Source organism: Leptinotarsa decemlineata, unplaced genomic scaffold (genome assembly GCF_025532065.1).
Source record: "Leptinotarsa decemlineata unplaced genomic scaffold, Ldec_3_MD MMD2_tig00003335_RagTag_RagTag, whole genome shotgun sequence".
NCBI classification, from domain to species: Eukaryota; Metazoa; Arthropoda; class Insecta; order Coleoptera; family Chrysomelidae; genus Leptinotarsa; species Leptinotarsa decemlineata.
In genome coordinates, this window is record NW_027412587.1 from 186,115 (window position 1) to 198,398 (window position 12,284).

Below are 12,284 nucleotides of genomic sequence, written 5' to 3' on the forward strand. Positions count from 1 at the left end.
TCATTTCGCTCCACTTGAAATCTGAAGACAAATTTTATATTATTTTTTTCTTCACAATGTATAGGATGTTTTCTAACTATGGTACGAAACTTCAGAGAGTGATTCGTTGAGTTATTTTAAGAAAAAAATGTTCTCATGAACATGCGTCGTTTCTGAAATACAGGGCGTTGAAGATCATGTGCTTGTCAGCCATTTCAGCGTTGGTAAAATTATTCATGATGGAATCACTTCTAATTGACAATTCTGACTTTCACTGATATAACAATACTATCACTATCGACTGGTCTCCAAAGCAAGTGTTCATGATACGCAAAGTGGCTTCAATTTTTTTTCTCGAAAACGAAGCTGGACATGAAGAAAACACAAGCGACAAGTAAGTAGTATTCTCAGTTGATTATTCTAAAAAAAATATAAACTACAACAACCAGTCAGTGGCGTACTTTTTTCCCAATATTGTTGGCTGTGGTGCCGACTGAGACTCCAGTGGACCTAGTTAGGGCTAAATAAGCGCCTTATTACTTTAAATAACTAGCAAATTTCAATCAAATCGATGAGAGGATATAACGCCCTGTGTTTCAGAAGCGAAACTGCCCCGGGCATATGTTCGTGCCAATTTTTTTTTTAAATGACCCAAGTCCTAACGAATCAGTCTCTGAAGTTTCGAACCGTAGTTAGAAAACATACTGATTCAGAAAAGTCAATAAAGCGTGTTTATGTGGTATTGAAAAATAATTGGTAATCATCTAGCTACTTCATGATAATTTCTATAACTCTTTGTAGAATATCTCTCATGTAAGACTATGTATTGCCACAAAACAATGACCGTGTGGTCAACGAATGATATCAAGTATGCGTCAATTGATAAGGATAAGGAAGTGTTGATGTACGATAAAAAAAATATTAGTCCGAAGACAGTGTGCTGAGGTACTCACATTTTTATCGTTTTCGCATTACTCATGTTTGAAAAAATATATGTTTAAAATATGTTTTTTCCGTCAACCAGCTATCGCACCCCTACGAACGACAACCCTCAGAAGTTGAAACGTGTGCGAGCTGAGGAATAACGAGGTTTTACCTTTTAACATGTGATTCCTAACACGGGTTGGACGATAGCAAGTGAACATTGAGAGTTTAGTCTGGGACCTGAATCATCGACCCACACATCGGCCGATTGAACAAAGCACCCACTTCGAACCGCCCGGTTCGGTTCGTCTATTCGGGATAGACAAATTTGCAATGGTCCATCCCAAAAGAGGACAATGCGGGGACTACGGAGAGTGCAGCTCGTAGATCGTAGCATCCTACACCATTTGGATGCCGGAGAGACGTGTATTTTATCAGTTCGGACTTCCATTGTCTGATATTTTATAAATTGATTTCAAATCCCAGAAAGAATCAGTGAAAAATTAAAAAAATTAACTGAAAAAATAACAATTTTATTAAACAAAACACTGAAATTACAAAGAAATAATATACAACAACCAAAAAAAATGAGAAAATTTAAATATCAATACGAGCTAGCTCAAACTTAAAAAAAAATTATTAACAAGAAATGAAAATAAAAGATTAAAAGATGATCGTCTTCGGGTGAACACCGGAAAGACGTATACTTACCTCGGGGTGGAACAACGCCACTCACAAGAGGTAAGAGCAGTGAATAACTCTCTCCGCGGCAAGTATCAGTACAAACTTCGACAGATCTGGTCATCGGAACTGTCGGGGAAGAACAAAGTTGCTGCAACATATATGCTTGCCGTTCCAATCTTACTCTACTGGTTTGGAGTAGTGAAGTGGACGCGGGAGGGGCTGTATCAACTCGATGTAAAGACCCGAAAAATGATGCATCTCTATAGAAGTTTGCATCCCAAATCGTCCGCTCCACGATTGTACTTTCCTCGACAACAGGGATGCCGTGCGGGAATTGAGAGAGCGGAAATTGGAGTATTTCTCTTTAGGGCAGCTTCCCGAGCAGCTGATAAACTCGGTATAGTTTTCGACACTGAACGAGGTGACCACAACTCTGTCACCAAGTTGGAATCCGTTCAGCAAAAAGCTCATATAAAAGCCGCAGAGATAACCTCACTGCTGCGAAAACACAAGGATAAGACAATGCATGGGGTCTTCTTCAATAACATTGAAGACCATGGCTGACTTTTGCTTTCCTCAGGTCGAGTGGGCTGGAGTCGGAAACTGAGGCTTGCCAGGATAATGTCTTCAAAACCTTAGTCTATCGAAGTCGCGTGATGGGTATAGAGGTTCCAGACACAAGGTGCAGGACCTGCCGCGAGTCGCCCTAGACCCTAAAGCACTTGCTATCAGCATGTCCAGCATATGCGGTATCGGCCTATATCCATCGAAATAACGCGGCCCTTAGAGTGCTACATCTACGGCATTCTTACGGTATTGACGAGACACCAATGTTGCCCTACGCTCCGGGGAATATTGAATCCGTTGTGGGAAACGAGAAGTACCGAATCTATTGGAACTATTCGTTCCTTACCCTCAGGCTTATACAAGCTAAAGAGCCTAATGTAGTCCTTCACGACCACCAAAGCAAGACGATATTTGTCATGGAGTTTTCAGCTCCTGGCAAGACAAATATCGTCCGAAAAGAGGAAAAGAAAGGATGAAATCTCAATATTTTCATTTCGAACTCCGCAGACTCTATCCAAAGCACTCTGTCAAGATGGTTTTTCTGATTATTGGAGTCCTTGGTAGAATCTTAAAATCATCTCGGCCTGCCGCACTGAGGCAGAAATTTTAGCCGGACAGATGCAGAAGGCTGTCATTCTTGGCACTCTGCGCTTGCTAAGGGCACATGATTTTCGGACCCAATGATGACTTACCCCACAGTGTTAGGAGTGGTCGTTGGTTGATAATTCTGGGGCACTCTCCCGAATATATCGGAGCTTCGGCAGATGTGGTCTGACCAGCGCACACGGTGAATAATAATAATAATAATAATAATAAGCAGGGATGGCCACTAACACCCTTGGCCTTTGGTGAGTTGCGACACCACTTACCCGAGCAACTGGTGCAAAACCGGACCGGCAGCCCAGGCGCACCCGGGAAGGAGAACTCCATTCTCCCTCCGGTGCCGGCCGTGGGTCCAAAGGGCTAACCACCCGGTGGACTCAACACTTGGTTCCCAATAATCAAGGAAGGGGCCCCCACAATCGACCCGCTCGGAGGGGTCAGAGGCAAGGTGGTGGGGCCCATAACGATGATTTGCCTACTGATGACAACCCTGGCAATGAAAACGGACGTTTTGAGTGGACGCATGAGCTAAGAGATAGCCTTATGCATTGCTACGAGAGTAGTGAGCCTGCGCGAAGAGGGTACATGGCAAGATTGCATGCTCTGTGGTGTGAAACACATCCGGAGCATGCCGCCTTTTCCGCCCAAAACCTTAGGGATTATGTATCTTATCTTCGGCGGCAGGGCTATTTAGCTCCTTCCCAGCCTGTTAACGAAGTGGTAGAAGTGACAGTTCTACCATCCGTTGGCACGGCTGGAGAGGAGACTCGCATCATACCACCAATGGAGACGACAATCAGAACACGCAGGGCGCTCCACAGGATTAAGCCCCTGAAGCCACAAGAACTGGCTCGTTTGGATGCGGAGGTTCATAGTGTTCTAACAGAAGAGGCTGACATCTGGCAAATCAACACCGCCGTGTATAACGTCGTCCAATCGCTTTCCGAATCAGAAGGACGAAATCTCGGCCTTGCGGTTCGGAAGATTGAACGGCGTGTACACAAGATGGAGGCTAAGATCACGTCGGCGAGACAACACGCGTCTCGTATCCAATGTGTGATGGATTACAGGGCGGCCAACAGGCCTTTTACGCCCGCAGTGCGGCGAATAGCCGCCAATCTACGACATATCCATCACACTTTGAGCCAAAGCGTGCTGCTGACCACCAAACAGCATTGCCTTGATAGGATACGAATGCTAGTGGCTGCTAAGAAGTCACTAGTGAGGCGAGCGAGAAGTATCGCGGAAAACCTTAGGTTCCGCGAGAAACCTTCTCGCTTATTCCAAGAGCCTTCACGTGTTGTGGATAATCCGCCGGCCGCTGATCAGAAGGAATCCTTCTGGAAGGATATCTATGAACACCCGCAGCCACTCAACTTAGACACTCCAGCCCTAGCGCAGTTCGAAGCTTTCAACAGAGAGCTTCGACAGCCTGAGCCCAATGAACTGCGCAACCCGATAACCCCGGATGACGTTCGAAGGGCCCTTGTTGGTTCCAAGAACTTTGCTGCTCCAGGCCCAGATGGGCTGAACACTTATTGGTGGAAAAAACTACCAAGTACCCACCGCCATCTGGCCAGAGTTTTCAACTCATGGCTGGATGGAGAGCAGCTGATTCCGGATTGGTTTGTCGAGGGGCGGACCGTTCTTATCCCCAAAAACGGAGATTTGTCGGTTCCTAAGAATTACAGACCGATAACATGCTTGAATTCGTGTTATAAGTTGTTTACAAGCATCTTATACACACGAATACTCACCGCAGTTGACCGAGTGTTCGAACGGATATATGAGCAGAGAGGGTCGAAGAGAGGAGTCGCTGGATGTAAAGAGAACCTGCTCATCGATAGATGTGTAACGCAGGACTCGATACAATATAAGCGTAACCTCTCTATGCCCTGGATCGATTACCGTAAGGCATTTGATACAATTTCGCATGAGCTCATCTTGCATTTGCTCAGATGCCTTGCGGTACCCGACAACATAGTGAGATGCATTGAACAACTGATACCACTTTGGCGAACTCGCTTCTCCATAACATCTGGTCAAGCAAGAGTCCAAACAGGGTGGGTCACTTTCAGAAGGGGTGTATTTCAGGGTGATTCCCTCAGTCCCCTTCTCTTCTGCATCTCACTATTGCCATTATCCGTTGCGCTCAGAAATACTCGAGGGTATAACTGCGGTACCCCCGGAAACCGGAGGCACAACGTCACCCATCTGTTTTATATGGATGATCTTAAACTTCATGCCTCTGGAGAGAAGGATCTCCATCAGTCCTTGAGGGTGGTGGAAGAGTACACGCATGCTATCGGTATGAAATTCGGGATAGACAAATGTGCAATGGTTCATCTCAAAAGAGGACGATGCGGGGACTACGGAGAGGATGTGCAGCTCGTAGATGGAAGCATCCTACACCATCTGGATGCCGGAGAGACGTATACTTACCTCGGGGTGGAACAACGCCACTCACAAGAGGTAACTGCAGTGGAAAACTCTCTCCGCGGCAAGTATCAGCACAAACTTCGAGAGATCTGGTCATCGGAGCTGCAACAAATATGCTTGCCGTTCCAATCTTACTCTACTCGTTTGGAGTAGTGAAGTGGACTCGGGAGGAGCTGTATCAACTCGACGTAAGGACCCGAAAAATGATGCATCTCAATAGGAGTTTGCATCCCAAATCGTCCGTTCCACGGTTGTACTTCCCCCGACAACAGGGAGGTCGTGGACTTTTGAGTTTGGAGTGTCTACATGACAGTATGGTACTGGATACAGTCTGTAAAGTCGTCAGGAGTTCGGATCCCCTTCTCTGCATGGTCCGTGACCATGAGAGAGCAGGAATTGGAGCATTTCTCCTTAGGGCAGCTGCTCGAGCAGCTGATGAACTCGGTATAGTTTTCGACTCTGAACGAGGTGACTACAACTCTGTCACCGAGTTGGAACCCGTTCAGCAAAAAGCTCAGATAAAAGCCGCAGAGATCACCTTACTTCTGCGGAGACACAGGGATAAGCCAATGCATGGGGTCTTCTTCAATAATATTGAAGACCTTGGCTTATCAAAGTGCCTGACGTTCGCTTTTCTCAGGTCGAGTGGGCGGAAGTCGGAAACTGAGGGGTTCATCATGGCTTGCCAGGATGGTGTCTTCAACACCTTAGTCTACCGCAGTCGCGTGATGGGTATAGAGGTTCCTGACACAAGGTGCAGGGCTTGCCGAGAGGCGCCCGAGACCCTAATGCACTTGCTATCAGCATGTCCAGCATATGCGGTCTCGGCCTATATCCATCGACATAACGCGGCCCTAAGAGTGCTATATTACCATCTACGGCACTCTTACGGTATTGACGAGAGACTGGTGTTGCCCTACGCTCCGGGGGATATTGAATCCGTTGTGGGGAACGAGAAGTGCCGTATTCATTGGAAATATTCGTTCCCCACCCTCAGGCTCATACAAGCTAATAAGCCTGATGTAGTCCTTCTCGACCATCAGACCAAAACGATATTTGTCGTGGAGTTTTCAGCTCCTGGCGAGACGAATATCGTCAGAAAAGAGGAGGAAAAACGGATAAAATATCGAGATTTTCTCTTCGAACTCCGCAGACTCTATCCTGATCACTCTGTCAAGATGGTCGTTCTGATTATTGGAGTCCTTGGTGGAATTATGTCTTCTCTACTCTCGAATCTCAAAATCATACCGGCTTGCCGCACTAAGGCAGAAATCTTAGCCGCACAGATGCAGAAGGCTGTCATTCTTGGCTCACTGCGTTTGCTCAGGGCACATGATTCTCGGACCCAATGATCACTTACCCCACGGTGTGGGGAGTGGTCATTGGTTGATTATGCTGGCGCGCCCTCCCGAATGTATCGGGGCTTCGGGGGATAGGGCCTGACCAGCGCACACTACGGTGGAAAAAAAAATAATAATAATAAGGCAGAAATCTTAGCCGCACTGATGCAGAAGGCTGTCATTCTTGGCTCACTGCGTTTGCTCAGGGTACATGATTCTCGGACCCAATGATCACTTACCCCACGGTGTGGGGAGTGGTCATTGGTTGATTATGCTGGCGCGCCTTCCCGAATGTATCGGGGCTTCGGGGGATAGGGCCTGACCAGCGCACACTACGGTGAAAAAAATAATAATAATAATAATAATGATTATATCGCCTTCATCATTTCATAACCAAAATCAAAAACACAACATAACTTATATATACAACTTAAAATTAAAATAAAGGGCGAAGTTCCACGTCCGTAATGAAATACATCACGAAAAATGTTCTTCCACTCAACCCTGAAAGGGAACAAATAAAAAGAAAATACAAACAAAAATAAAACTGTGATTGTTACATATAATGATATTATAATGTAAATACGAATAAACACATGGAGTTTACTTCACCTATTCCTTAAAAGATATCAATAATTTGATTTAATCTCAGTCTGATAAATACATTTTATATTTATTTTTCAACTTTGTGAAATTTAATTTGTGGAAGGGTTGGGGATAGAATTATACTTTCGACAAATTTGGTACATGAAAGACCGCCTGAACACTTCTGTTTTGAATTTTGGCATTACAATCATATTTTTATATCGAATATTCATGTTATGGATGTCCATACAATATGTGATTTTCCTATGAAGATATGAAGGTTTTTTGTTACAATTATTTTATGAAAAAAACAGACAGCGTGAAGTAACCTTTTTTTCTCCATATTCAGGCATCCAATTTCTTGAAGCTTATATGAGATCCTGTGCCGCCGACCAATACCAAAAATTAACCAAAGGCATGAGTTTTGAACTTTTTGAATCTTATTTTTGTATTGATTGGTTAAACATGGGCCATAAAGAACATCCGCATAATTGAAAACTGAAAGCATCAAATATTCACATAAGGACTTTCTCACATAATAAGGCAGAATATGGATTTTTTTCTTCACTTACAATATATAGTGGTTCTTTTCGAATGCAGATATTCACAGAGTCATTTACATTTCATTTTCTATTTTTTTTCCAAAATTATTGATTACACTGATGGGCCTGTAGTAACGTAAATCCAGTGGAACAATGTTTGTTTGGAATTCGAACGAGTACAATTATTCAGTTTCTTTTTTAATGCTTGTGATGCACAGTTTGGAACCTTTGGTGTAGTAGTATAGTAAACGTATACTATATCTGACTATTAGATAAGGCCACATGGTGAAATTAATTTAAGACTAGTAGATAAGGCAACATTGTAAAATAATTTAAAACAATTAAGACCCAGGTAACTAGCAGAGATATCTATGGTATAAATAAGGACAACATTGTATGTATATTTAGTTTAATCTTCCTCTTGAAGATGATCACTTGGTGATCGAAAAATTTATCAAATTGTTGAAAATAAGGGTTTGGTATTAGGATAAAACTCCAGTTATATTTTTCTTTGATGTTGATGCATTATCTGCACCAACAAAGTTTGTTCTACCATACGTTTTCACTATTGAAGATAGTGTCTAGATGTAGCCTTTTCAACAGCTGAAATGAATATAACAATTGAAGATTCGGAAAAACTTAGAAAAATAATGCGTGGAATCAATTTTTTTTCTGATTTGTTTGAATAATCTGAGAGTCCCATGAATTCCATAAATGTAAAAACCATTATGTTAAGAAAATTTCAAGGTCGCAAATATGACTTTGTTGTCCAAATTTTAATACCCAATTCACTTCGATATCTTTTTCAAATTGGTAGATACGAGGTTAATATACTCGTGATGTAGAAAAATGGTTTTTCGTAAAATGTCCTAATCAAAGGTCAAAACGACATGATTCTAACTCAAGATGACAATTAAGGAAGGAACGATTCTGTAGCTTAACACGTGTTGAAGTTAAATGAAGTGTGTATGTGCAAGTTTCACAATTAATTTTTTAATGTGGGGCCTTTCTTTTCACCAAACAAGCATTCCTAGGAGCATGTCGACATTATCCGATCATTAAACTGTTATACAAGTGAGGAATTCAACAGGCCAAATCTGTATCGTGAGGTCATTTCACATTTGGCGGTATTTGCTATGAACCAACTTCTTCCTGAACTGATGCCGAAACTGATAATGAAATATTAAAAACCTTTTATGCTGTAGCTCAAGAAATATGCCCAACGATTGAAATTTAGATAGAAGAAGATTACGGCATTGTTCGAGAATAAATTCTACCCAAAATTTTTACAAAATCTTGAAGTTTGCGAAGAAAAAATGAACAAGGGAAGAGCTAATAGCTACGAGACATATTCAAATGGATATCAATCGATACGAGACTGAATATCCGATTTCTCTTCCCATTAGAGTATCATTAAGAATATAAAAAAATGTTTTTCAATTTAATTCAATTTTCAATTCAATTTTTTCAATTCAGATATGAATTTGAAAACCATTTAACAATGATGTAATTGATAATTTCAGTTGAATATTCCGTTTTATCCAATATCGCGCAGCATAATGATTGTGATGTTGATGTTCATTAATTGTAATGAAATCATCCCCTGTAATTTCAACGGCATTCATCAGACTAACAGTTTTATTTGAGTTTGAAGTGAGTGTGTCTAGAAAACCCTCAACTGCAACCCGTGAGGGTTCATTGTGGTTCACACCTATTCAAACTCAAATGAATCCAGCTTCCTAACGAAACTGTTTATTTTGTGAGAAAACAGTCATTTCGAAATATTGTCAGAAATGCATATGCATATGAATAGTTGCTTTATTTATGTCTCTCATTCAGTTTTTTGATTTCACTTTATTTTTGTTTCTCTTGAATTGAATTGAATCAGTGTTTTTGAAAGCTCATGATGAAACAAAAATACTTGTACTTCTAGACTAACTCCTGGAGAAACTCCGAACAAAAAACTTTTATAAGAAAAAGGCATTACTGGGTCCAAGTATAACATCAGAACCTGCTTCAGATCTGGGAACACTATCCGTAGCAGCCTCACGAAAACCAGGCCACCAAACGCGAACTGCGATTCCGAAAAATGCATTTACCGCATACCTTGCGATTGCGGAAATCATATATTGGTGAAACTGAGAGGTTATTGAAAGTTCGCATTGCGGAGTATAAGTAACACACACAGCGAGGAGAAACCAGCAAGTCAGGAATAGCAGAGCACGTTTGGACTCATCAACATAACATGAAGTGAGCTCAAGCTGATATCATTTACAAGGAAGAACACTAGTTTGGGAGAAAATTCAAAAAAGCCGCATATATGTTGTCCAACAACGCATTTAGCCAAGCTAGGAACATATGGAAACCAATAATCAAGCGGAACACGTTCAACTCCCGCCAACCGGTCAGCTGTTTTGATTTTTTACAGATTTTTTCAGGTATTTCAAATCAATGTATATTATATCAGACAATGGAATAAAATACGTCAATAATTATATTCTCACTACAATGAATATGCATCAATTTCAAAAAGTAACAGTACCTTCTCAGTTTTTTACATAGAAAATAAGTATAAGGATTCTTCAATAAAATAGATCCTAGCTTAGTTAAATGCATATCCATAACTGCAGGAAGACTCTACCTAATTCTCAATGTTTTACAAGAGAGTAAATTATTCATTGCCGAATCTGCAAACTAACCTTTGATCGAAACCAGAGTCTAGAGCAAAGCATTCGTGATCCAACACGAGACAACGTTATTTATTCGCCATATCAGTGGTACCAAGATGAACCACGTCTCAACTGTCCTTGAAGAACCAGCCTCAGTAAGTAAAGGAGATGACATCCATGGGATCCACAGAAGACTATTTCCATGAATATAAAAGAAACTGTCAAGAGCCAAAGTAAAGGTTTTATATCTATTACCGAACGAGTTGTCCCCTGTCTTTTACTATAGTTCTTTGCAAGGCAACTGCAGTGAAAACTGCAGAAATCAGAAAGCTTCATAAACCAACCTAGTACCACTGCTGATATCTGATATGAGTTGAGTCGAAAAACGCTCTATCTGTTATTGGAACCCGAATAATCCGATTTTGAGCTCTGCTTTCATTTATTTTCCTTGTAGGTACTCTAGTGGAAAAAAGAGGACGAATCTTGGGCCATAGTGTTTGTCTTTCATATTCGTGAATTGCATCTTCTGGTAATTCCATGAGTGGCGTCTTCGTGAGGAAAATATCATCGACATTACTCATTTAGGCTTGTCCTGCAAGAACAACTGAATTCAGCAATGCATTCGTGGTTCAGCCTATGAACGTTTGGGACCTGAGTTCATCCAGTCAGGGCTCTTCGTTCTTCACGGTTATTGTTGAAGATAGTTCACGTTTTATTTGCTTTCTGATCTTGCACATCATATATTCTGGTCTCCATCTGGTTAATTAGTGAACTACTAGATGCCATAGCATTAGAGATTCCAACTCGAGATCAACTCGATTCCAGAGTGCAGATCATTTCTTCTGCAGAGATTTTTTTATCTCAGTAAGCAGGAAATGGTCATTTTAATTGTGTTGTCTTTTTTCGAGATTATTCTTTAATATCCTCAAACAGCATTTATTCAGCTTGGAAATTGTTGAACTATCCTAAGCCAGTTGAGTGAATTTTTTAATACAGAATAGTGATAATACAGAGCCAAAGGTATCCAAAAAATCGGTTTTAACGCTTAATTCATGATTTCAATTTCATCAACATCTTTGATTTTTTATAAATGTTGAGAAATTGAATAGTTCCATGAAAGAAATAATCCAAGTTTCCGGTATTGAATTCATCGATGTTTATATAAACCAACAAGAGAGGAAAATTTCCATGAACATTTCAACCAGCTCATAATTGTTCATTTAGACAATCACCTAATATTTTTTTGTTACTCATTAAATTCTCATTAAATTAAATTCTCATTAAATTAAATGAATAGGTACTCATTGGTGTTGTTGGGAGAACCTACCGTTTTTAACGTTTTTGACCGTTCAATGGAAACTGTAGATATTTGCACCTTCCGGTAGGTGGAAAATTTGTGCCCTCTGGCTTCCCTTTCTCTCACGCATACTTCAGAGGAAGGCAGGATCCTTCTCTCTCGTCGGACATACGCTCAATATTTAGTATGCGTTAGACATATACTGTTGATAGTAATATAAAAATCTAACCAGCAAGCACGTAATATCATTTCATTAAGTGAAACGTGGCTGAAAAATGTTGATACCAATTTAGTGTATGTACCTTAATAGTATCATTAGTTAATCCTACAAAAGTGACAATTGGTTTATGGTAGCTAAAATATATGAACATACAAAATAAATATTAATTAATGACCTTTCCTTGCATTAGCATATTGATATACACACAATTTGAGTAATAACATAGGAAGTTGAACAATTTCAATAGTTCAACTTAGATTAGTTTAAGTTATCACTTCTGTCGGGCGTCTCGAAACGCACACGTTTTTTTTTTTCAATATTCAATATCTGCAATTGTTCTTGGGATATCCACTTTAAATAATACCTCTTTCTTTGTTTAACTAATTGTTAAACTAACAGCTCATTTAGTAAATCCCAGGTTACTTCTTTTTCGTC